This window comes from Ursus maritimus, unplaced genomic scaffold (genome assembly GCF_017311325.1).
Source record: "Ursus maritimus isolate PB19 unplaced genomic scaffold, ASM1731132v1 scaffold_20, whole genome shotgun sequence".
NCBI lineage: Eukaryota > Metazoa > Chordata > Mammalia > Carnivora > Ursidae > Ursus > Ursus maritimus.
Genome location: NW_024424453.1, coordinates 50,251,275 through 50,273,877, shown reverse-complemented (window position 1 = coordinate 50,273,877; position 22,603 = coordinate 50,251,275). Strand labels below are relative to the sequence as shown.

General features: G+C 43.0%; 1 pseudogene; it reads left to right on the top strand.

The window, feature by feature from the left end:
- Positions 1 to 200: 200 nt before the first annotated feature.
- Positions 201 to 1,575, top strand: LOC103680627 (annotated as a pseudogene).
- The last annotated feature ends 21,028 nt before the right edge of the window (positions 1,576 to 22,603 follow it).

Sequence of the window (22,603 nt, the reverse complement as noted above, 5' to 3'; positions counted from 1 at the left end):
TAAAATATCCAGTGGAAGAGGAGAGGGGAAAAAAAGGTAACCTAAAAATCCATGTTAACAAATATATCTTCCAAGAACAATGCTGAAATATAGACAATTTGAACAAAAACTAAGAAAAGTGTATCAACAAAAGATCCTCACTAAATATATACAAGCTGAAGAAAAATTTTCCCAGATGGAAAGTCTGAGACTCATGAAAGGATGCTGAGTAAAAATATCTTAATATGGGCCCTGCCATCTTGTGGGAAGAGCTCAAGCAGGTGCTCATGGCTGGGTCCTGTCCGCAGCAGTCCGTGGAGGAACTCACGGCGGAGCCACCATCATGCCTGGGCACTTACAGGACAGCTTTGGCTGCGTGGTCACCAACTGATTCGACCGGATATTTGACGATGAATTGGGCCCCCTTGAGGTATTGAAGCAGCAGGAAACAAGAAAAAAGAAGCCAGAAGGGATGGCATTGGGGGCCCTGGGGCCAAGAGGGCAGCTCAGGCCACAGCCCAGACCACCTCCAATGCAGCAGACAAACAGCTGCCTAAAGAGTCCCAGAAAGACCACAAGAACCCACTGCCTCTCCAACATTGGCATGGTTGACAAGAAAGAGAGACACAACCGCCCATGGCACTTAAGAAAGAAGGAATAAGAGGTGTTGGAAGAAGACCTGATCAACAGCTGCAGTGTGAAGGGAGAGTAATTGACAGGAGACCAGAAAGGTGACCACCTCATGAACAACAATTTGAAAAGCCACTTGAAGAAAAGAATGAAGGAGGAGACTTTTCAGCTGATGGACAGATTATTGACTGGTCTATCCGAGGCTGTGGTGGTCTTGAAAGAGGTCGAGAAGACCGGGGACGGGAAACGGGCCAAGGCAATGGATTTGATTCTGGTGACAAATGTGAATTTGATAGGTATTGTAGACTGACATTACAGTGGCCTGAAGCACGAGGACAAATGTGGAGGTAGTGGATGTCACAACCGGAGAACTGTCAAGATGAATTAGCAGACTCCCCAAAATACATTCAAATATGTTATAGTTGCAGTAACTTCGATCAATCAAGTGTGACTGGGGAAACACCAGAAAGTGAAGAACATTCAGTTGCAGACACTGAAAATAAGGAGAATGAAGTTGAAGAAATAAAGGAAGAGGGTCCAAAAGAAATGACTTTGGATGAGTGGAAAGCTATTCGAAATAAGAACCTGGCAAAAGTAGAATTTAATATCTGAAAACTAAATGAAGGTGCTGATGGGCAGTGGAAGAAGGGATTTGTTCTTCCTAAACCAAAGAGTGAAGAGGCTCATGCTGAAGATTGGGTTATGGACCATCATTTCCAGAAGCCAGCAAATGATACAACATCTCAGCTGGAGATAAGTTTTGGAGACTTTTGCCTCCCAGGACATGGTGGCAAGGAAGGATGATATGTCCTTGGGCATGGTGGACATCTAAACTCCAAACCATGGCAGCAGAACTGACAAGTCAAAAGTCTTCTCCTGATGTAGATGACCCTGAGGCATTCCCAGCTCTGCCTTAACTGGATGCCATAAGACAACCTTGGTTCTTTTGTGGACCCTCCCATTTGAGGTTTTGCATGCTTAAAGATCCCAAACAACTTAAGAATTAAAAAAAAAAACACAACACTCATTCATACCATTCACACCAAAAGACTGAATTTTATCTGTTTTGAAAATGAACTTCTCTCACTACACAGAACAATATGGTAGTCAGGGGATTTTGGGGGGGGGTTGTGGGTTTTTTAGGTGTTTTTTTATAATTTTTATTTTGTTATATTAGTCACCATACAGTACATCCCCAGTTTTTGATGCAATGTTCCATGGGTAGTCAGTTTTGTATTTAGAAATGTATTGGTAGCAGGGATGTTTTCATAATTTTCAGAGATTATGCATTCTTCATGAATACTTTTGTATTGCTGCTTGCAAATATGCATTTCCAAACTTGAAATATATGTGTGAACAGTGTATACCTGTTTAAAGCTTCCATTTCACTTGTTATTTAATTAAGGATTTAGATGTTCTCCCAATTACAGACTGGTTTTAAATATTAGACATAGTATCAGTGTTAATACCTGCTTAGCATTTTCATACATGGTCAGTTGGGTCATGTAAACTTTGATTTGTCAAATTTTATGCTGTGTGGAATACTAATAATACTTTATTATTTTAACTTAGTTTTAATATTTTCATTTCTGGGGAAAATCTTTTTCCACTTCTCATGATAGCTGTTATATATGCTAAATCTTTATATACAGAAATATCAGTACTTGAACAAATTCAAAGCACATCGGTTTATTAACCCTGCTCCCGCATGGTTCATTAAGTTCAAAATTATAATTGATTCACAATTTCAACTGTATTTACTTTTAAAATGTGTGACTTTCCCATTTTAAAAACCAAACTAGATACTTTGTTGATGGAAGTTTAAGCTACTTATTATTGATACACATCCTATCAAGTGAAGTAGTGTTATGGGTGTTGAATTTTTTCCCCTCCAAACGGTGGATGGAACAAGATAATTTGGCTACTGCATAACATTTAAATTGCTCTGTAAAATAAGTGGCCACTCAGCATGATTTGCGTGTGTGGAAGTTCCCAAATCAAAATTGTTCTTCCATAATCGACAATGCTTTAACCCTTCCTTTTTCTAAAGAAACCAAAGGTTTCACTGGTTTGTATGATAACATGGGGGAGAGTATGTTAATTTTTAGAATTTGGAAAGCAGGCAGTTTTACTTTGAGATTGGAACAGCAGCACCTTCCATGAAATATAAGCCAAAAATCCTACTGTTTTCGAGTTTCCTATACTACTATTAATTTTGGTTTTAAGTTGATAGGTGTCTGTTCCACAGAAAGTGGTATCTCTTACCTCTTCCTCCATTAGAAAATTAGGCTAATGGATTCCTTGAATGGGAGCGTTGCCACTTACTAAAACATACACAGAGAGAATTATCAACAAACAGATTTTCTGGATCCTTTTTTCTTCTTAGTCTTATGTCACATTTATTGGTAAACAGAAAAGGAATTTCATGTGTAGTTTTAAAGATCTTTGTTACTCAGTATTTTCTACCTGTGTATAGTAATACCCAGTTTTAAAAATGTTGATCTTAAATCATAAAATGTCTGCTATTTAGCTGATTCATTCTCCCATATACTCCTAAAAGAGAAATTATATAGTACAAGAGTTATTCCTTTGGATTAGATTGATTAATTTAGTTACCTGCTAGTTTGACATCTTAAGAAGGAGGTAATGGGTTTTAACGATGGATAAACTTTTGTGCTGGTGTTTTGGAACTTATGATGCTGAACAGGTTCCAACGTCTACTATAATTTTATACTTACAAACATAAAAAAAAGTTAATATGTGGGTAAAGCTAAACAGACACTGACTTTAAAACTAGTGATAATAACAGTAACAATAATAATGCTTAATTTGAGGGGTGAAATGTAGGCTAGAAATAAAATACTGGATATCAGGAAGAGTGGTTAAAGCATTCTTAGATCCTTGGATTGTCTAATTAAGTAGGATTAAAATGCTGATTAACTTTAAACTAGTGTAGGAATGTTAAAATAACTTGCTAAGAAATAGACACGGAGTGTATAACTTACAAACAAGTTGAGAAGAAAATTTTAGTAAGAAAAAGGAAAAAAGGCAAGGATGGAGATTGTTGGACATTATGCTAAGTGAAATAAGCCAATCACAAAAACATTCCACATACACAAGGTACCTAGAGTAATGAATTCATAGGGTCAGAAAGTAGAATGGTGGCTGCCAGGGGCTAGAGGGACAGAAAAGTAGGGAGTTGTTGTTTAATGGATATGGAGTTTCAGTTTTGCAAGATGAAGAGTTCTGGAGATTGGTCTCATGACAATGTGAAGGTACTTACTTAACCCTTGAACTGTACACTTAAAGTAGTTGATGGTAAAATTTTATGTTATATGTATTTTACCACAATTTTTTAAAAAAAGAAAAAAAGAAGAGAGACTGTTTTAACAAATTAGAAAAGAGTACATTATAGGGGCACCTGGGTGGCACAGCAGTTAAGCGTCTGCCTTCGGCTCAGGGCGTGATCCCGGCATTATGGGATCGAGCCCCACATCAGGCTCCTCCGCTATGAGCCTGCTTCTTCCTCTCCCACTCCCCCTGCTTGTGTTCCCTCTCTCGCTGGCTGTCTCTCTCTCTGTCGAATAAATAAATAAAATCTTTAAAAAAAAATAAAGAAAAGAGTACATTATAAAGAGAAAAAAATAAGGTAGTAGAAATATTTCTTAGTGTATCAGTAATCACTATAAAAGTTAATAGAACTCTCCAGTTTCAAACAATGTTGTCATATTAGATTTAAAATTAAAAATCCAGTTGTAGGCTTGTTATGAGACATAATTAAAACATAAGGAAACAAATACCAAAAGTCAAAGAACGAAAATACACATACTGTCACAAACCAAGTTTCCATATTTATGAGAATTGTTTCTCAGTTTTTACACAATCAAAGCATTCACTCACACATCACATAAGACATTTTTGCATGCAGGGGACATTACTGAAGTCCTGAGGAGATGGTGGCAGGGCCTGTTCGTTACAGAAATACAAACCTTTTCAAATCAAAATTGTACACTCTTGATCTGAACAGTTGTTTGGTCACCCCTCAAAGCCCCAGGCCTCATGTGACCTCACTGGCTTAATCCTTCCCCCTCCACCCTACCCTCTTTTTGGCAACCAGGGTCTCCAATTCTCCCTGCTCTTCATTCCAAGCAACTTAACTTTCTCCAGTCCCTCTGTCCAAACCCAGAGGAGCCTCCTCAGAAGGCAGTGATTTATGATTACACAGAGAACTAGAAGTAGCCAGGGAAATAACTGAATATCCAATACTGCTCAGAGTGTAGAGACTTTGAGAGCAGTGGTTCCTAAACAGGGTTGATGGCAAACCCTCTGAAAGCTTCCCTTCTGACCCCCGTAATCAGATATCCTATGGCGGATTTGGATCCACATGCATCTCTGCTACAAAAAAAAAAAAAGAAAGAAAGAAAGAAAAAAGAAAACGACGTGAATACAATTATTGTTGCTGAAAACATAGTGATTACTCAAAACAAAACAAAAAGAGTGGGTTTCTGCTTCACAGTGAATTTCTCCAGGCTCATCCAGCTCTCATAGTTTTTCTGAAATGTTACCACAGTTTCTTCCCTGGCCAGCCTGCCTCCATTCCTCCTCCCCTCCATCTGCCCTACACATGCCAGTTCTGAGACCAGAGCTGCTCAGATGGCTTGGAGGACTCCCCGGTAGCTATTGAATAAGAGTTACGCAAACTTGAACATGTCACTTAACCTCTCTGTGCCTCAGGTTCTTCATCTGTAAGTCATAGAAAACAATAACTCACGTAAGGCATGAGGCTGATATGAGAATGAAGAATTAGCATTTGTAAAGCCTTTCAAACATTGCCTGACACAACATAAGCACTCAACAAGTGTCAGTTATTACTATCATGTTATTTTTTGTTGTTGTTCTGTCTTGTTTTGGTCACAACTGTCCACACTGCAGATAAAGCTGCACACTATGGCCCTACCCTCACCTGCCTTTCTAGACTCATTTCCCACTGCGACTCAAATTGCATCATCTCAATTCCCCCCAAATATGCCTATGAGTTCCCATTTCTGCCCTTTCGCTCACTCTGTAATTTCCACTTGGATGCACAGTTTTTCTCTCTACGTATTGGCTAATAGGCAGATGGGTCATTTTTTAAAGGCATAACTCAAGCGTTACCTTCTCTCCAGACTTCCTCTTCCTGCTACTATCCTATATCAAATCTCTATCACTTCCAACCAGGAACATTTGGATAGTCAAACCATCCTCAGCTTCTCTCCACCAATATCACCATCCTTGATGCTTCCAAAAAATTCTCTTCTCCTTAGAAGAACATTCTCTGATTACCTGTGATGTACCAAGCACTGCCAGAACCTTCTACAATATTTCATTACTCATTGCAAGCACCCACCCCAAATAACACAGGTATTACCATCTCTATTTTACAGACAAGAAAACTGATACTCATTGCCAAGGTCAATGAGCTAGTGGTAGAGGGGCCAGAATTTCAAACCAGGTCTGTTTCCTCCAGCCCCTATACTCATTCCTTAAGAATTCTCTCTAAGCCATGTTTGCCATTTTTGCCAGTTCTGTTTCCCACCTGTATAACTATTAACTTACTTTTTTATTTAAATCAAGTCAATTTTTAATCTTAAATATATTCTTCTAAAAAATATGAATGTTATTACTATCCATTAAAAACTAATAACATTTGCCATAAATAGAAAGTAATCCTGAATAATAATACCATGAAGGTAACATTAGGTCTGGTCTGTGCCTCCAGCCTTGGGTCCCTTCGTTTTTCCCCTGCTCTTTCCACTCTGGCCACAACAGTTCGCTTTCTGTCCTTTATTGCTTACCATGCCTCCTGAAGCCACAGGGTATTTGCACATGCTGTTCTCCTGCTCAGAACATTCTTCCTTACCTTCGTAGCTTACTTATACTCCTTCTAGCCTTTCAAATACCAGTGTGAGGTATTTCCTTGGGAAAATCTTCACAGACCTCCTTGAGTGGACCAACTACCCCAACCCTCAAGTCTCAGACCACTGAAGGTCTCTCCTCAGCATTTCTCCCAAACTTTTCCATTTGTTTTTAAGATACATTAACATCTGTCTTTCTCTCGGAATTATGTAAATTCCACCAGAGCTATGAACACTGTTGGTTCTGTTTACCACTGAATTTCTAGGATCAAGAATTGTTACTTAATGGTATTTGTTGAATGAATGAATGAATGAATGATTCCTAGATTTCTGAAATATCAAGTAGTAAAGTCTTGCAATTCCTTGTAGGTGTAAGTCTTCTCTTCCTTATTCAGCTCCTGTGTTTCTGATTTGACAATGAGGCATGGGAGATACTGCAAGCTCTCTCCAGTGAGGCCACAACTGCTTTCTGGGATCATGGAGGCAGAGTGTGGTGTGTTGCTCACAGGTTTTGAGAGTCAGAGTTTTCTGAACCTTCTGAGTCCTCCAGATACTGCCATTACCGTGTTCATTCTCTGCAGACCTGCTCTATGTAATTCAGATGAGCCTATGACAGGCAGGGACTTCAATTTGTGAAATAACCACATAACTAATAAAGTTTACAATGGACTTCCCCAAACCTTTAAACGATACCCTTCCTAAAACTCTTCTCTGCCGAGTCTGCATGGTGCTCCTCCAAAACCTTTTCTGACTTGGTTTTCCCATCACCACTGCCAATCTCTAATGCATGCCCTGGTCCTCTGGCATCTGGACCATTATAACACATCCCTCCAGCACCTGTCTGCTTTAACTCATTCTCTAGACAGTCAAAAATTCATGTATGAGCAGATTGCTTCTCAGTTGAAAAACCTAAATCTCCAGTTCCCTCCAAAATCTCAAAACTTCCCTGACAAATAGTAAGGCCCTCTTCAGTATAGCCCCAACCTTGCATTCAGCCTCTTTGCTCCTCAAGGGAGAATGCTGTTCTGTAGTTACCCTGAGACTGAGCCCAGGCCTGTAGCCTGCCTACATCACACACCACGTGCACCGCAGTGCCCCACACTGGGGACCAGGCAGAAGGGGGATGTGCGTGAGTCAGAGACACACCTGAGGAGATGCTCAGAGAAACAGACAGCACTGGCTGATCAAGGTACCTAAGTGCTGGGGGACGGCATCCTTTTCAGCATGACTCTGGATGTGAATGAAAGGATCTCTTTCTGTTTTCTTTGAGGAAAAAAAATGACTAATTTGCCTTGAAAGAATAGAACCATTTACTTCATATGGAAAAACCATGGAGCGCTGCACTCAGAAGACTGAGGAAGAAGGGGATCACTTTCCAGAGGCAAAGTGGTTTTTAAAACATCTTTCCAGGAAGGGAAGTTAATGGGTGAGCAGTGCAACAAAAGACCCAGAACCACTGCAGGCAAGTATGGCACGGTGATCTCAGTCATTAATGGGAGTTACCACACGCTCTCGCTGCAGGAGCACAGACAGGTCACTACCCTCTCTAAGTCTGTACCATGCAGACTGTAAACTGAATGCCATTGGAAAGGCAGGAGGACAAGGAGCAATGTGTGAGAGGGTGCTATAACTGTAACCAGGCTTCTGAGCCCAGGAGAGATTTGGGGGCTTTTCGAGTTTCTAGCAGGTGGTGGTGTCTAGCAGGGAGGAGCTCACGGTTGGGCCAGGTCAGACCCAGAATCTGGTCCTGAGCTTTGATGCATCAGAAACATTTCATTTATTTAATAAAACAATTGTGACTGCTATCCTGGGCAGCCTCTTCCCAGCATCAGGATTTCAGGGAAACCAAATTAGTAACCAGAAGTTTATTCACTAGCGGTGGAAGTGAGGCAAAGGGGACCAGATAGTTGTAGACACACTTTTTGTTTTGTTTTATACCCCAAACTTACACAGAGCCTGAAATTTTTTATGCAGTAGAGAACTGGTGTGCCTAAAACCCAGGGTGAGATACACCAGAATGCCAGACACAGTGCCTGACTCCCTGGGCTGCAGCTGAATAAAACTTGACATTGGTTTTCTCCAGTCTTCCTTTGTCTATTCCTCTGTAGACTTCCACCCTTCTGCCTGCCTCTGTCATTATTACTATGTCACTATTTCCAAGGTTACGGTTTATTGGATGTGGCTCCTTATTTTCCTCAATAGGAAAAACCCTAATCTCAAATCAACCATGTGTTTACAAGCCTTCTCTAGAGTTGGGCTTCCCATCGATCAGGGAAATTCTTATTACCCAGAGGTGTCACTTCCTGACCTGATGGACAAATGCAAAGGGTGCAACTGTCTCCCCTTGCACCTTAATTATATTTCCAAGAAGTAGTTCAGAAACACAGACCTGGAAAATGGCTTCAAGTCAGCTCTAGTATGAATCTGAGTTCTGTCAGCTGAGAACTAAAAACCAAGGCATCCAGTGCTTCCCAGGCCCAGACCTACGGGGGTGTCTTTAGGGAGCAGTCTTGAGTCTCTCTTTCTGCACTCTCATCCATGGCCTTGGAAAAGGACAGCAGGCTATCAACTTATGGCAGATTTTTGAAGTCGAGTGCCATAGTGGCCATCCTAAGGCAAAGAACGAGGCTAGCAACAGGGCAATCAACAGGAAAATTCCAGTTCAAAAAACGTGAGGGACAGGTAATAACCCCACTTGGCCTCAGACTTTCCAATGAGTGGGATGAATCTGACACAGAGTGTGAAGTGAGACAGCATTGACTCAGAACTATGGGAATGAATATAAGACAAAAGTAGGGACAATGGTCAACACCAGGTCCTATTTAGAGCTGGGAGGGAGGGCCAAAAAGCTGAGTATTCCAGAGGAAATGGTAGCCCTGCTGCCTGCTCTGTTGGGACCATACCTGGACCAGCTCAGGATGCAGAATTCCTGGAACTTTTAATGAGTGTAAAGGGTATTTTCCATAGAGCAAGAGGAAATGAGATTTACTTCCAACAAAGTGCACAAATCGTCCTGGGCCGCTAAGCATAGCTTTTCTTAATGGTTTAATGGGCCCTGGGTAAACAGTAGGTGAGCCCCTGATTTAAATGGAAAAGTGTGAGTTTATAGAATACAACCCCACAGAGCTAATAAAGCAGGGTGGGGAGCTACTTTAAAGCTGCTACTCCTACATAAACCTAAAGGGACATAAAAGAACCCTATGGACTGTTCTACTGGAATAAGCTTAAAGAACAGTTTCATTTATTAAGGGAAGGAGATTTCTGTGAAAGTAGGGAATCAACAGAAATACTGCATGAAGGTACAACAGTAAAGCATTACATGGTAACCTGAAATGTGTCATGCTACATAATAAAGATGGTTGATGGCTCAGAAAAGGGGCGGGGGCAGGAGAGGGAAGCCAGGAAGGAAGACCCTGGCCCAGGGTCAGGAGCCTGGGGTGTCATGTAACACCTACTACTAACTGTAATCTTGGGGGAGCCCCTTCTGGGCCTTGGTTTCCACATCTGTGAAGTTGCTATAATAATAATAGCAACTGACACTTATTGAGAGCTTCCTCCAAATGCTGGATATATGCCACAAACACCTCATGTGGGTTATTTCATTTAATTGTCACAACGATCTGGTAGGAGAAGAACATTTATGACTTCTCTGAAAAAAACCAGGAAGTCCAACAATGTTGGGCACCAGTCCCCGTGGCACAAAGTCAGAGCTGAGCAGAAGCCATGCTGTTTTAGATGAAACCATTAGCCACATCGTCACACTCCCATCATACTGTTTATTTTGATTATGGTACCTGAATGGTTCTTACAGCAAGTGGGCTTGTGGCCCCTGGATTCAATGGTCTTAATGATCCCTCCTCTACCCCTGAGAGTTGATGTTCTTCGCTCCATGTCAGCCTGCCCAGAGCGGTCAGACCATTCCTCAACAGTCAGGCCTCAGATAGTGGGTGCTGGACATTGCTCCCCGACCCCTTGAGGACTCCTAGGAAGCATGGGTGCTAGGGACTGAGAGCAGGTGCTACTGTGCCCTGTGAAATGGAGTTTCAGTGGACACTGGTCTCTCTGTAGCTTGCCCTCCTCTGAGCCAGGAGCTTGATCTCATTTGAATGGGGAAAAAGTAGCAGAAGAATGAACAAGGACATTCTGAAGCCCCCAGGGTCTGTGCCAGGATGAACAAGGACCTTCCTATCCTAGAGGCAAGACAAGGCATGACCCTAAGTCACATTAGTCTACCTCTCTCTGCCTTGGTTTCCTCACCTACAAGTTAATAATAGTCCCTACCTCATAGGGAGGCTATAAGAAGCAGAGAAAGAACCCCATGGGTTGCTAAAAACTCTGAAGTTTCTGGTCCCAGCCCTTTGGCCATCATGAGATACCTGTGGGTTCATAAAAGAATGATCTATCTCTAACAAAAAAACGAAAACCCCTTTCTGCTTACGCTAGCTTATATTGGGTTTCACCCACCAGGAAGTTAGAAATAGAAACTACTTAGAGGTGAACTTACACATTACAAATCCTTCAGGTCTGTGTGTTTTTCCCATTGCTCTCTTTCTAAATGGGCCTCTGGTATAGATAACGAGCAGTTCACTCATTTGTTCCCAGAAGATTGGGGCAAAATGAAGTCCTGCTCATCACATTTCTAACTCTTTTTAGTCCAATTGCTTTGGGAAGGTTTCTACAGCAGTCATCCTTCCCCAAGCTCTCTTTCTTTCTTTTCTGCTCCTCCTCCTCAACTACCAGGCCATAGGAGGAATCCTGGAGCAGTCTTGCTTTATGACCAGTGGGTCCTTTTCACTAACAGCTGTCGCAAACCACATTTCTCCAGTTGGGTTTACTTATTCTTCAACTGAGGCCCCTGTACTGGGGCAGGTGCTCTATTCAGAAACTGTCTGTTCAGAGCTGCCCCATACCTGCTTCTCTGGCTTCTCTGGCTCTTCAACACTGCCTTCAATCAAATGTGCTCCCCCTGGATTCTCATAATTGCTATTTTAGTTTAAATAGGAAAGAGTTGGGGCATCTGGGCTACTCAGTTGGTTAAGCGTCCAACTCTTGATTTTGGCTCAGGTCATGATGTCAGGATTGTGAGATTGAGCCCCATGTTGGGCATGGAGCCTGCTTAAGATTCTCTCTCTCCCTCTCCCTCTGCCCCTCCCACCCCTCTCTAAAAAATAAAATAATATAATATAAATTTAATTTAACTTTAAAAATAAAATAAAATAAATAGGAAAGAACTGGTTTTATTGCTTTCAACCCAAGAACCCTAGCTGCAATATGGTACCTCACTGGTGAGGGCAAGAGAATAATGGTGAAAAGGAGTTGGTTATATTGAATTGTCAAGAAAGTCCTTTCTAAGAAGGTGAAATTTCTGCTGAGCCTTCAATAAAGTATGCAAACAAGGCAGGCAAAGGCTTGAGAAGAAGCATTCTAGGAAGGCAACAGTAAATGCAAAGACCTTGAGGGGGAATCATCAAGGAGCAGCAGGGAGGCCAATGTGGCTAGAGCCAAGTAAGTGAGCAAGAGATTGGAAGGAGATGAGAGCAGAGAGCTAGGCAGAACTTGGATCCTGAAGTGCCCCTAGGCTGCAGTGAGGAGTTTGGGTTTTATGATATGGCAAGAGTCACTGGAGGGCTTGAACAGAGTGACATATTCTGATTTAAAAAAACATCTTTATGGCTGGCTGCCTTGAGAACTTCCTGTGGAAGACAAGCGTAGAAAGTGTAGTAAGATCAGTGAAGACACTATTTCAGGCATCCAGGAAGATGTGATCATGGCTTGGATGCAAGTCAGAGTAGTGGAGATGGAGAAGACCGAACAAATTTACAATATGGTTTCAAGGAAAAATTGCGTTAAAAAACCTGTTGATGGGGGCACTTAGGTGGCTCAGTCGGTTAAGCATCCAACTCTTGGCTTTGGCTCAGGTCATGATATCAGGGTCTCAGGCACTGGACATGGCCCCTATAAGATTTTCTCTCTCTCCCTCTCCCTCTGCCGCTCCCCACCTCTGCACGTATGCCCTTTCTCTTTATCTCTTAAAAAAAGAAAACACTTATTGATGTAGGGTGTGAGGGGAAGAGAAGAACCAAGGTTTACTCTTAGATTTTGGATTGAACCAACTCCATAGTTGCCATTTGCTGGGATGGTGAAAACCATGGGAGAGACTTGTCATTGTATTAGTCATCTGCTACATAACAAATGATCACAAAATTTAGTGGCTTAAAATAATAATAAACTGTCATCTCACTTTTTCTGTGGGTCAAGGATTCAGGAGTGGCCAGCTGGGTGTTTCTGACTCATGCTCTCTCATGAGGCTAAGTTAAGCTGTTGGCTGGGGCCACATCACCTGAAGTCTTGGTTGGAGTTGGTGGATGTGTTTGGAGGTGGCTCACTCACTGGCCAGCAGGTTGTGCTGGCCATTGGTAGGAAACTTCCATTACTCACCACCTGGACCTTTCCACAATCTACAGGAGTGTCCTTACAACAGGGCAGTGCCTTACTCCAGGCAAATGATGTTAAGATCTCTTATGACCTAGCCTCAGCAGTCACATTCCGTTATTCCCACAATATGGGAATAATGCCTGTATTCCCACAATACAGGCCAGCCGTATTCAGTGTGAGAGGGGCATGATCCCAGGAGGCAAAAATCACTAGGGGCTGTCTTGATGGCTGGTTCCCACACTGTCCACACAGATGCCAGAACACAGTGTAGACAGAGCCAGTCAGGGTGTCAGAGGGCGCTGGCTAGAAGAAGGGACCTGGAGAGTGGGCAGGGCTGGAGCAGAATGGTTATATTCTAGAAGTATAAATGAGTCAAAGGGAAAAATTCCAGATATGTGGAATGGACTTCAGTGGGGCCAGATGTTCTCCATTGAAGAGGGAGCTGGGCTAGAGAGACACAAAGCCCTATTTGCCAAAAAACCTCATGGATTCCTATTTGGGGTTCAGAATATATGGAGGAGCCCACAAGAGTTAATGAATCATGATATGGAGAGATGACTATATCTGTTGAAGGAAGAGGAAACCTGGAGCTGAAGATGTAAAAGATATCAACTGAGGCAACTGGTCAGTGTTAAGAGGCAAGCATCCCCCCCCCCACACACCCCTATCTTATTTTACAGGAATCACTGTGACCTTATAGGGCTAGCTAAAGGCACAGGGACGCCTAGGACCCATATTCCTAGTTTATGCCTTCTGCCACAGGTGACAGGATCTCTCCCAGTGCCTGAAACTTCTCAAAGACTCCCCCAAGGAATTTGGGTTTAGTATTGAGGAAGGTATTAATCTCCCCAAGACACTCTGAGACCCAGGAGTTGGCTCCTAAGAACAGGCTGCACAAGAAGGAGAAAGCTATCCACCCCTGTGAGCTGAAGGGCTGTAACTTGAGCCCTGAGATAGTCAACCTGTGAAAACTATTAAACTCACTCTGGGCATTAACACTTCTGTGAATGCTAACTGATCAGATTTACTGAGTCTTACTTTAAAAATGCAAAGACCAGGATCTGTGAAGACCCAGGTCTGCTTGAGAAAGCAGGTGTTCTCTTGTCCCAGGCTTGGCCTTAGGGAAGTGTTCTCTTAACAAAGGACCATGTCTTATGCCTATCTAGCTTCACCAGCAGCAGGACATTTCCCCATTTGTCCCTGTCTTAAGCCTCCACCTACAGAAGCACACACCTCAACTTTGCTATCCCATGAGGGATTTGGGCACAAATTCTGCAGCTGCGCCTCAGGATTATGCCTAAAGGCAACAGTCAAACTGCCCTGCCTGCAGGACCAGGTACATAGTTTGCAGTGCTCAGGGAAAATGGAATTGTGAGGCTCCTTGTTCATAAATTATTAAGAATTTCAAAATGGTGACAGCAGAGCATTAAACCAAGCACGAGGCCTTTCTAAGTACAAGGCTCTGTGTGGCTGTACAAGGTTGCACATATACCAAACCAGCCCTGCCTACCTGTTACCTCCCCTGAGTCCACAGCTTTGATGCCTGCCATTGACATTCATCTAATCAGTCTTCCTCTGTGCCCCCTCCAGCCCTCGGCTGAGCCACACAGGACCCTGAAGGAGAAATACTCTTCCTTCCTCTATTTATTATCCATCCCTTACTCTCTGAGCCACAACGATTTCATCTTCTCACCTCCGTGGCCAGGTACATATCTTGTGGTCTCCATCATTAAAGTTTCTGGACTATCCCATCCCTCCTCCTTACAATGTTCTTCCTGTTTGGGGCAACAGTGGCAGCCCTGCAGCCCACAGCTGCCCTCTTGGATCACCTTCCAGTTTCTTCCTGTTTCAGGTGGTCCCACACAAGCCTCTCACCTCTGTCCAGGTCCACTCCATTTCTGCACCATTGCTCTTAAGGCCCTCTCCCATTTCTCCATTGTCACCGAGTTTCTGCTCAACAAAAGAGTTCTGCCTACAGATTGGGAATATTTTATTCCTTTCCAATAATACTGTTCAGAGTTTTTTAGGACAGCTACATTTTAAAGATATTTTATAAGTGACAAAAGATTCCTAAAAGTGTATTTATTTTGTAATAAATGATTTTATAAATGAGAAAACAGAAATTTGAATGGGTTAGGGTAACTTGTCCAAGGTCACATAGCTAGTTAGTGGCAAAGCCAAGGCAGGATTTCAGCACCTGCTGACTCCAACTACAATTTCTAAACTAATTAGGAATTAGTGGGGGTCATAAAAAAATAAAGGAAAAAGGACATAAAGGAACAAGACAATATTGTGTTTTTTTTTTTTTTTTTTTTTAATGGCTGCATGTTCCTTGGCACTATTGAGAGGTAGGGGTCTGTGTCCCTTCCTTTGAGTTTGGGCAGGCTTGTGATTGCTTTGATCAATAGAATGGGGTAGAAGTGATGCTAGATCAAAGAAGGCCTGCCTGGTTCTCCTGGGATGCTCACTCTGGGGAAACCCAGCCCCCATATAAGAGCATCAAATATCTTGAGACTGCCATGCTAGAGGGGCCATATGTGGTGTGGTGCTTTAATCAACAGCCCCAGCTGACCTCCCAGATGACAGCCAGCATCAACTTCCAGCCATGTGATGAGCAATGCTGAACATCCAGTCAGTTGGACCCTTAGAAGATTTTAGCCCCAGCTGTCAAGTGACCCCCACCGGTAAGTCTTCCCAGCTGGTGCCCCAGACATCATGGAGCAGACACACCTCACACCACATCTTCATTGTTGCCTTGCCTGAATTCCCGAGTCACACAACCTCTGAATAGAATAAAATGGTTGTTGGAAGACCATCGGTTTTGGGGTGACTTGTTATGCAGCAGTAACTGGAACAGACACGGGCAAGCCATGCATCTGCCCACTAATGTTTAAGTCATAAATTTCACATGACTTCCTCTAACAGCTTTCCAGAATTCCCTCAATAGGCAACAAAAAGATGCCTCTTGTGGAGGATGTGCTTAGAGAGAGCAGGGCTTCCCCTCTCCTCATTCACACTCTTCACTCCGGCTGGGTCTGCTTTCTAGAAAGAAGTGGACAAACTAGGGTTTCAAGTTCAGTGCTGTATTAACTTCTCTGAACCTCAGTTCCTCCTCTATAAAATGAGAGATGGGGCATGATGTTCACTTGGTGGATCTGGAGGGGGGTCCAGAAAAGCAAGGGCATAAACTGGCTCTGAGAGCTCTTCAGTACACTCTAGGGATAATCATAGAGGCCACCTACCATCTGTTTCCCGCCCTGTCCATTCCACAGCCCCCTCGCCTTGATGCCTGGGAGATACAGCCTGACTCAGTGGAAACAACATTCCCAGCCCAAGCCATTAGCTCGAGAGCCTCACACAGCTGCCATCCTTCCCCTCTAGTTTGCACCTTTCCAATAAAAGCATTGCCTCTTTTGATTACAGGAGAAATCTCCACTCTAATTGACTTCCAGGCATTAAAGTTTTACCGAGATGATCTCAGAAGCTCCCTGGGGACAGGAGAAGTGCCGAGCAGTGCCGCCCTTAGGGCCCTGGTGCTAGGGAAGAGTTTCTAAAACTGTTTGCTCTAAATTTTGGCAGGGCACCTTCTGGGGAATATAAAGAGCAGCTCAAAACAAAAGAAGCACTCAATTTCCCTCTCACCCTAGGCCCTGGAGAAGAGGGGCAGCTGGGTCCCAGGCTCCTTGTTGCAGCTTACTGATCTCTGCAACAGGGGGCAGAGTAGGACAGAGACGTGGAGGCCCCGGCACGTGCATTCCTGCCCTAACTCTTTCATGCAGTGCCCCAACAGAGACACAAAGAAGTAAGAGGTGTGGTGCCTGCCTCGACAGGTCAGCTGTACATGTGCACATATGACAGATGGTGAGAGAGTATGAGGCAATATAATTGGGTGTCAAGTTAGGTGGCATGATTAGCACTAAAAGAGGTAAACTGAAGATGGGAAGAGGAGCAGAGATTAGGGATAATTGAGGAAGGTTTCCTAGTGGAGAGGAAATAAGTGCTAGACTTTTGAGAATAGTAATAACAGTAAACACTTACATACCACTTGCTTTGTGCCAAATCCTGCCCCAAGCCCTTTATACACTTTAACATATTTATTCCTTGTAACAACCTTTTGAGATAGATTCTGCTTTTAACCGCTTTTTACAGATAAGAAAATCATAGCATGAAAAAGTTGAGTAGCAGCTAGAATCAGAGCTAGCAAGTGGTAAAGCAGATGTGGAGCCAGAAAGTCTGACTCAGGATCCGTGTTTTTTACCACCACACTGTGCTGCCTTTCAAAGTACCAATGCAAGCAGATGAGGGGACAAGGAGAGGAGGAGACTGGTAAAGAGGAGGAAAGGTGCAAAGGCACAGAGGTGTGACTGTGCTCTTCATTCGGTGGCCAATCACACCTTTCCTCTGACTCTTGGGAGGAAAAGGAATGATGTATATGGCTTTACATGCTTAGCAAATTTCTGGAATGATACAAAAACATAGTATCAGTGATTACCTCTTAGATGGAAATTAAAAAATGAAAAAAAAAAGAAATGGAAATGGAAGGGAGTGGAGTGAAGGGAAAGGAGGAGTTCTTACTTTTTATTTTATACTCTCCAAATGTGAGAAAATTTCGCCTTGAATCACTTTACAATTCAATATTGTTTGGTAAAAAATGAGCAAAGGGAAGACTCTCCTCACCCTGTCCCCACCATTCCCTTAAGGGATGCATCTTTCAAGAGGGCAAAACAGACCAAACCAGAGCCAGTGCTTGGGCTACAGGAATAATGCAGGGAAGATGAGCTTCTGCATCCTGTCCCCTGCCCAGAGTGAGCTGGGGACCCACCATCCTGCCAGTCAGAAGGCCCATCCTTCAGTCCCAGGATGCCAGGCTCACCCCCCACCCTCTCTTCTCTCAGAGCCCCCTACCTTTCCACTCATCACCATACTTTTGCAAAGATCACAAAGAGAGCCCCAGACCCATGTTTGGCAATTTTTTTAAATAATTGAGAACTTACAAAAATTGAGAAATTCCATATAAACACCTGGATTTCTTACATCTTTTGACCAAACCAGAAGACTTGGCAATTACCGGCCTGCATTCTTACAGGGCCACTTGAAGCCGAGCTCAGGCTCTTGGCCCTTTCAACAAGACACATGTTCTGCTTGCCTCTGTCTTTACCACTCCCTGTATTTTCATACTAAGGCCAAATGCCATTGATATTGTATCTATGCACTTGTTTTTCTTACAAATGGCTTGCTTCCTCAGCTACATCACCTGCCAGGTCCTGGTAAACCGCTGAATTTTCAGTTTGTGGTTTAGATTGCAAATAGTTTCCAATTGTTTCATAAATCTGTTCCCCCCAAGATCCTGGAGTGCAGGAACAAAGTTCAACACTTCCTTTGCATTCCACACATCCTCTACCAGTACAGCTTTTCATTGAAGGCCTGATAAATTCGTCCATCCAGGCTAATTACAGAGTAAAGATCTCAATTTCAATCTATCCAGGACTGGCTATGGCCAAATCAATGCAGCTCAATACTCAATCCTCCTCAAGAACGCTATGTGCTTTTATGCCTCAAAACATTAATAGACGAACACTGCTCTCCCCTAGGCCTATAGTTTTACTAAATATAACTGCTGACTTCTGTTATCTGTCTTTACAGGCAACCTGCCTCCCTTTGGCTGATCTATCTTTTCCCATAGACAGTCAACTTCCCATTACCTCTCTCTCCTGCTCATGCATATTATACAAATGACTCATGTATCAACAAAAAGAGCAACCCCCTTACCTTCCACTAGACTTGTTTTAAATAGTAAAAATGTCTTTACAGTTATTACGTTTTGCCAATATTCTTTCACACCTTTGGTCTCACAGAAATCTCTTACAGCAAACCCATTAGAGTTGCATAGTCACTATTTTAGAGATTAGGAAACTAATGCACAGACAGGTTAAGTGACTTGCCAAGCATCACACTGCCCAGATGGGACCTGACTCTAATCCAGTGCTTTTTCTTGATTTTCAAGGACAGGTCGAGTTGGGTGATTCTCAGGAGAAGTGGTTAATGCTGCACTTGGCCCACTCACCCCAGAGAATGAGTTGCAATAAGAGGAAAGGAAAATTTGATTCTCCCAACTCACTTCTCTGTCACAGGTCAGCTGTGACTGGTTGTTTGGGGTGACTGTGACTCCCAAGTGTTTGGGGATCCACCTGGACTTCTCTGGGGTGCCCATGAGAGTAGAAGGAAGCTTTCTAAAGGGCCTCGAGAAGGGCAACTGATCCCAGACCTGGGGCACTCCTGGGAGCCTTACTCATGGAAGAATCTAGGATCAAGGTTACACAAATCAGCAAAAAGAGAGCCCTACCTAAAATGAATCTCCAGTGCCACTTACAGGCACTGAACCAATATTATGTCTTGTCTTTTCTCAGCCAGATCACCACATATTTAGGTGTCTCAAAATTATACTGATTGTCTTAGTCATCTCAGGCTGCTAGAGCAAATATCATAACAACATGACTTAAACAACAAATATTTCTCACAGTTCTGGAGATGGGGAAGCCCAAGATCAAGGTGCTAACAGATTCAGTGTCTGGTGAGAGCTGACAGATTCAATAAGGTTTACAGATGGCCACCTTATTGCTGTGTCCTCACATGATGAAGAGAGATAGTGGAGCATGAGCTCTGGTCTCTTCTTAGAAGGGCACTAATCCTTTCAAGAGCATCCCACCTCATGACTTCACCTAAACCTAATTACCTCCCAAAATCCCCACCTAATGGGGAGAGAGTCCATAAAACTGACTTTGGCTCCTTTTCCTCCCCCTAAAATTATTAGTTTCCAATCAAATACTTTATACTAAACAAGAGAGGGATTAAGTTTACTATAAGAAACAAATTATACATTGATCCTAAAACCAGGCCAACAGGGGCCCCTGGGTGGCTCAGTCAGTTGAGCGTTTGCCTTCTGCTCAGGTCATGATCCCAGGGTCCTGGGATAGAGCCCCACATCAGGCTCCCTGCTCAGCGGGGAACTTGCTTCTCTCTCCACCTGCTTTGCCTGACATTCCCCCTGTCTGTGCACTCTCTCTCTATCTCTCTCTCTGACAAATAAATAAATAAAATCTTTTAAAAAAAAAGAACTTTAAAAAAAAATAAAACCAGGCCAACAGAAGCTTCTAGTCACTGATGAGATTTCATAAAATTACAGGGAGACACTGTAAATCCAGAAGAAACGGAGGTCTGAAAAAGTCTATACATTCAAAGAAAGAAAAACCCAAGTTAAATATCTCTCAGAACTCTGGCAGTTAAACTGATAAGATTAAGCAGGTAAAGGTTGGGATGAAATATATTTGAAAAGTCAAAATGTCTCTCAGGACCACAGCACCAAGAACAGAAGTCCACTGCAGCCTCATTGATAACATACGTAGTAGAGAGTAGGTAGATAAAGAGGCTGGTCCAGGGGCGCCTGGGTGGCACAGCGGTTAAGCATCTGCCTTCCGCTCAGGGCGTGATCCCGGCGTTCTGGGATAGAGCCCCACATCAGGCTCCTCCGCTATGAGCCTGCTTCTTCCTCTCCCACTCCCCCTGCTTGTGTTCCCTCTCTCGCTGGCTGTCTCTATCTCTGTCGAATAAATAAATAAAATCTTTATTAAAAAAAAAAAGGCTTGTCCACAGAGAAAATATAGTCAAAAAGCAGAGTCCAGCAGCACCCACGTAGCATTATCCAGAGTGGCGAGTACTTAGCAGATGGGATATTTCAATTGGCTTGAGAAGAGGACAGGTGCATCTTGCTGTCAAGCTCCATGATGTCATCAATTATCTAATTAGCCCCTTTTGCAGAAGTCCCAGGCTTCATGGTTAGGTGGCTTCCATGAAACATTTCCCTAAAGGAGGACCCTAGGCCATAAAGACCTAGTTCTCTAAGCAGTTTTGTTGTTCACTGTAAATGAATAAACCAACATCAGCCTGGTGTGAGCTTTGAACCTGAGACCTTACCTTTGAGAAAACTGAAGCATTCAGAAGAGAATTCCCCAGAATCCTACGATTATATCTGCTCACCTATCAGTGTCTGCAGCCATATTCATTGCATTCCGCCTGTAGCAAATTGCAAAAATGGCCACAAACTCTTCTCTTTCCTGAACCCATGTCATTGCTATGTAATAATGCAGCTTCTTTATCAGGAAGTAGAATCTATTTCTCTAAGTTTTGAATCTGGGCTTGGCCATATGGTGTGCTTTAGCCAGAAGGACATTAGTCAATGTGATGCAAATAGAGGCTTGAGAAATATTTGCACATTGGGGTTTGCCTTCCCTTGCTGAGCTAGGCAATCTGAGACTACCATGTGAACAAATTCAAGCAAGCCTCCCAGCAGAGTGGTGGCTATGTGGAAAACAACTGAGGCACTTTGGTTGACAGCCGACTGCCAGATATATGAGTGGTGCATGAGGGCCAAATGATGATCTTGATCACCCAACTTCTAGCCAACCTACCAGCTGACCCACAGCAAGCCCAGGAAAGATCAGTCAAGCTAGGCCAGACAAAAAGAACTACTCCACTGATCTGCTAATCCACTAAACTTTGGGGTGGTTTGTTATGGCACAAAAGCTAACCAGTACACTCCCTGTTACTTTGGATGGACTCTCCATGACCCTCTAAAGCCAGCCCCTCTACTTGTGCATCTGTCTCTTTCCCTCTTGTAAATTTAGAGACATAGTTATGTCATTTCTCCCTTCTCTTTTCTGCATCAAGAATGTTTCCCACTTTATTTTTTTTAATAATAATTTTTTATTATATTATGTTAGTCACCATACAGTACCTCCCTAGATTTTGATGCAAAGTTCCATGATTCATTATTTGAGTATAACACCCAGTGCAACATGCAAAACGTGCCCTCTTTAATACCCATCACCGGCCTATCCCATTCCCCCACCCCCCTCCCCTCTGAAGCCCTCATTTTGTTTCCCAGAGTCCATACTCTTTTATGGTTCATCCCCCCTTCTGTTTACCCCCCCTTTCTTCTTCCCTTTCTTCTCCTACCGATCTTCCTACTTCTTATGTTCCATAAATGAGTGAAACCATATGATAATTGCCTTTCTCTGCTTGACTTATTTCGCTTAGCATTATCTCCTCCAGTACCGTCCATGTTGCTGCAAATGTTGTGAGATCGTTCTTTTTGATGGCTGAGTAATATTCCATTGTATATACAGACCACAACTTCTTAATCCAGTCATCTGTTGAAGGGCATCTCAGCTCCTTCCACAATTTAGCTATTGTGGACAATGCTGCTATGAACATTGGGGTGTATATGGCCCTTCTCTTCACTACATCTGTATCTTGGGGGTAAATACCCAGTAGTCCAATTGCTGGATCACAGGGTAGCTCAATTTTTAACTTTTTAGGGGACCTCCACACTGTTTTCCAAAGTGGCTGTACCAACTTGCATTCCCACCAACCGTGTAAGAGGGATCCCCTTTCTCCACATCCACTCCAACATTTGTTGTTTCCTGCCTTGTCAATTTTTGCCATTCTAACTGGCGTAAGGTGGTATCTCAATGTGGTTTTGATTTGAATTTCCCTGATGGCTAATGATTTTGAACATTTTTTCATGTGTCTGTTAGCCATTTGTATGTCTTCTTTGGAAAAGTGTCTGTTCATATCTTCTGCCCATTTTTTGATTTGATTATTTGTTT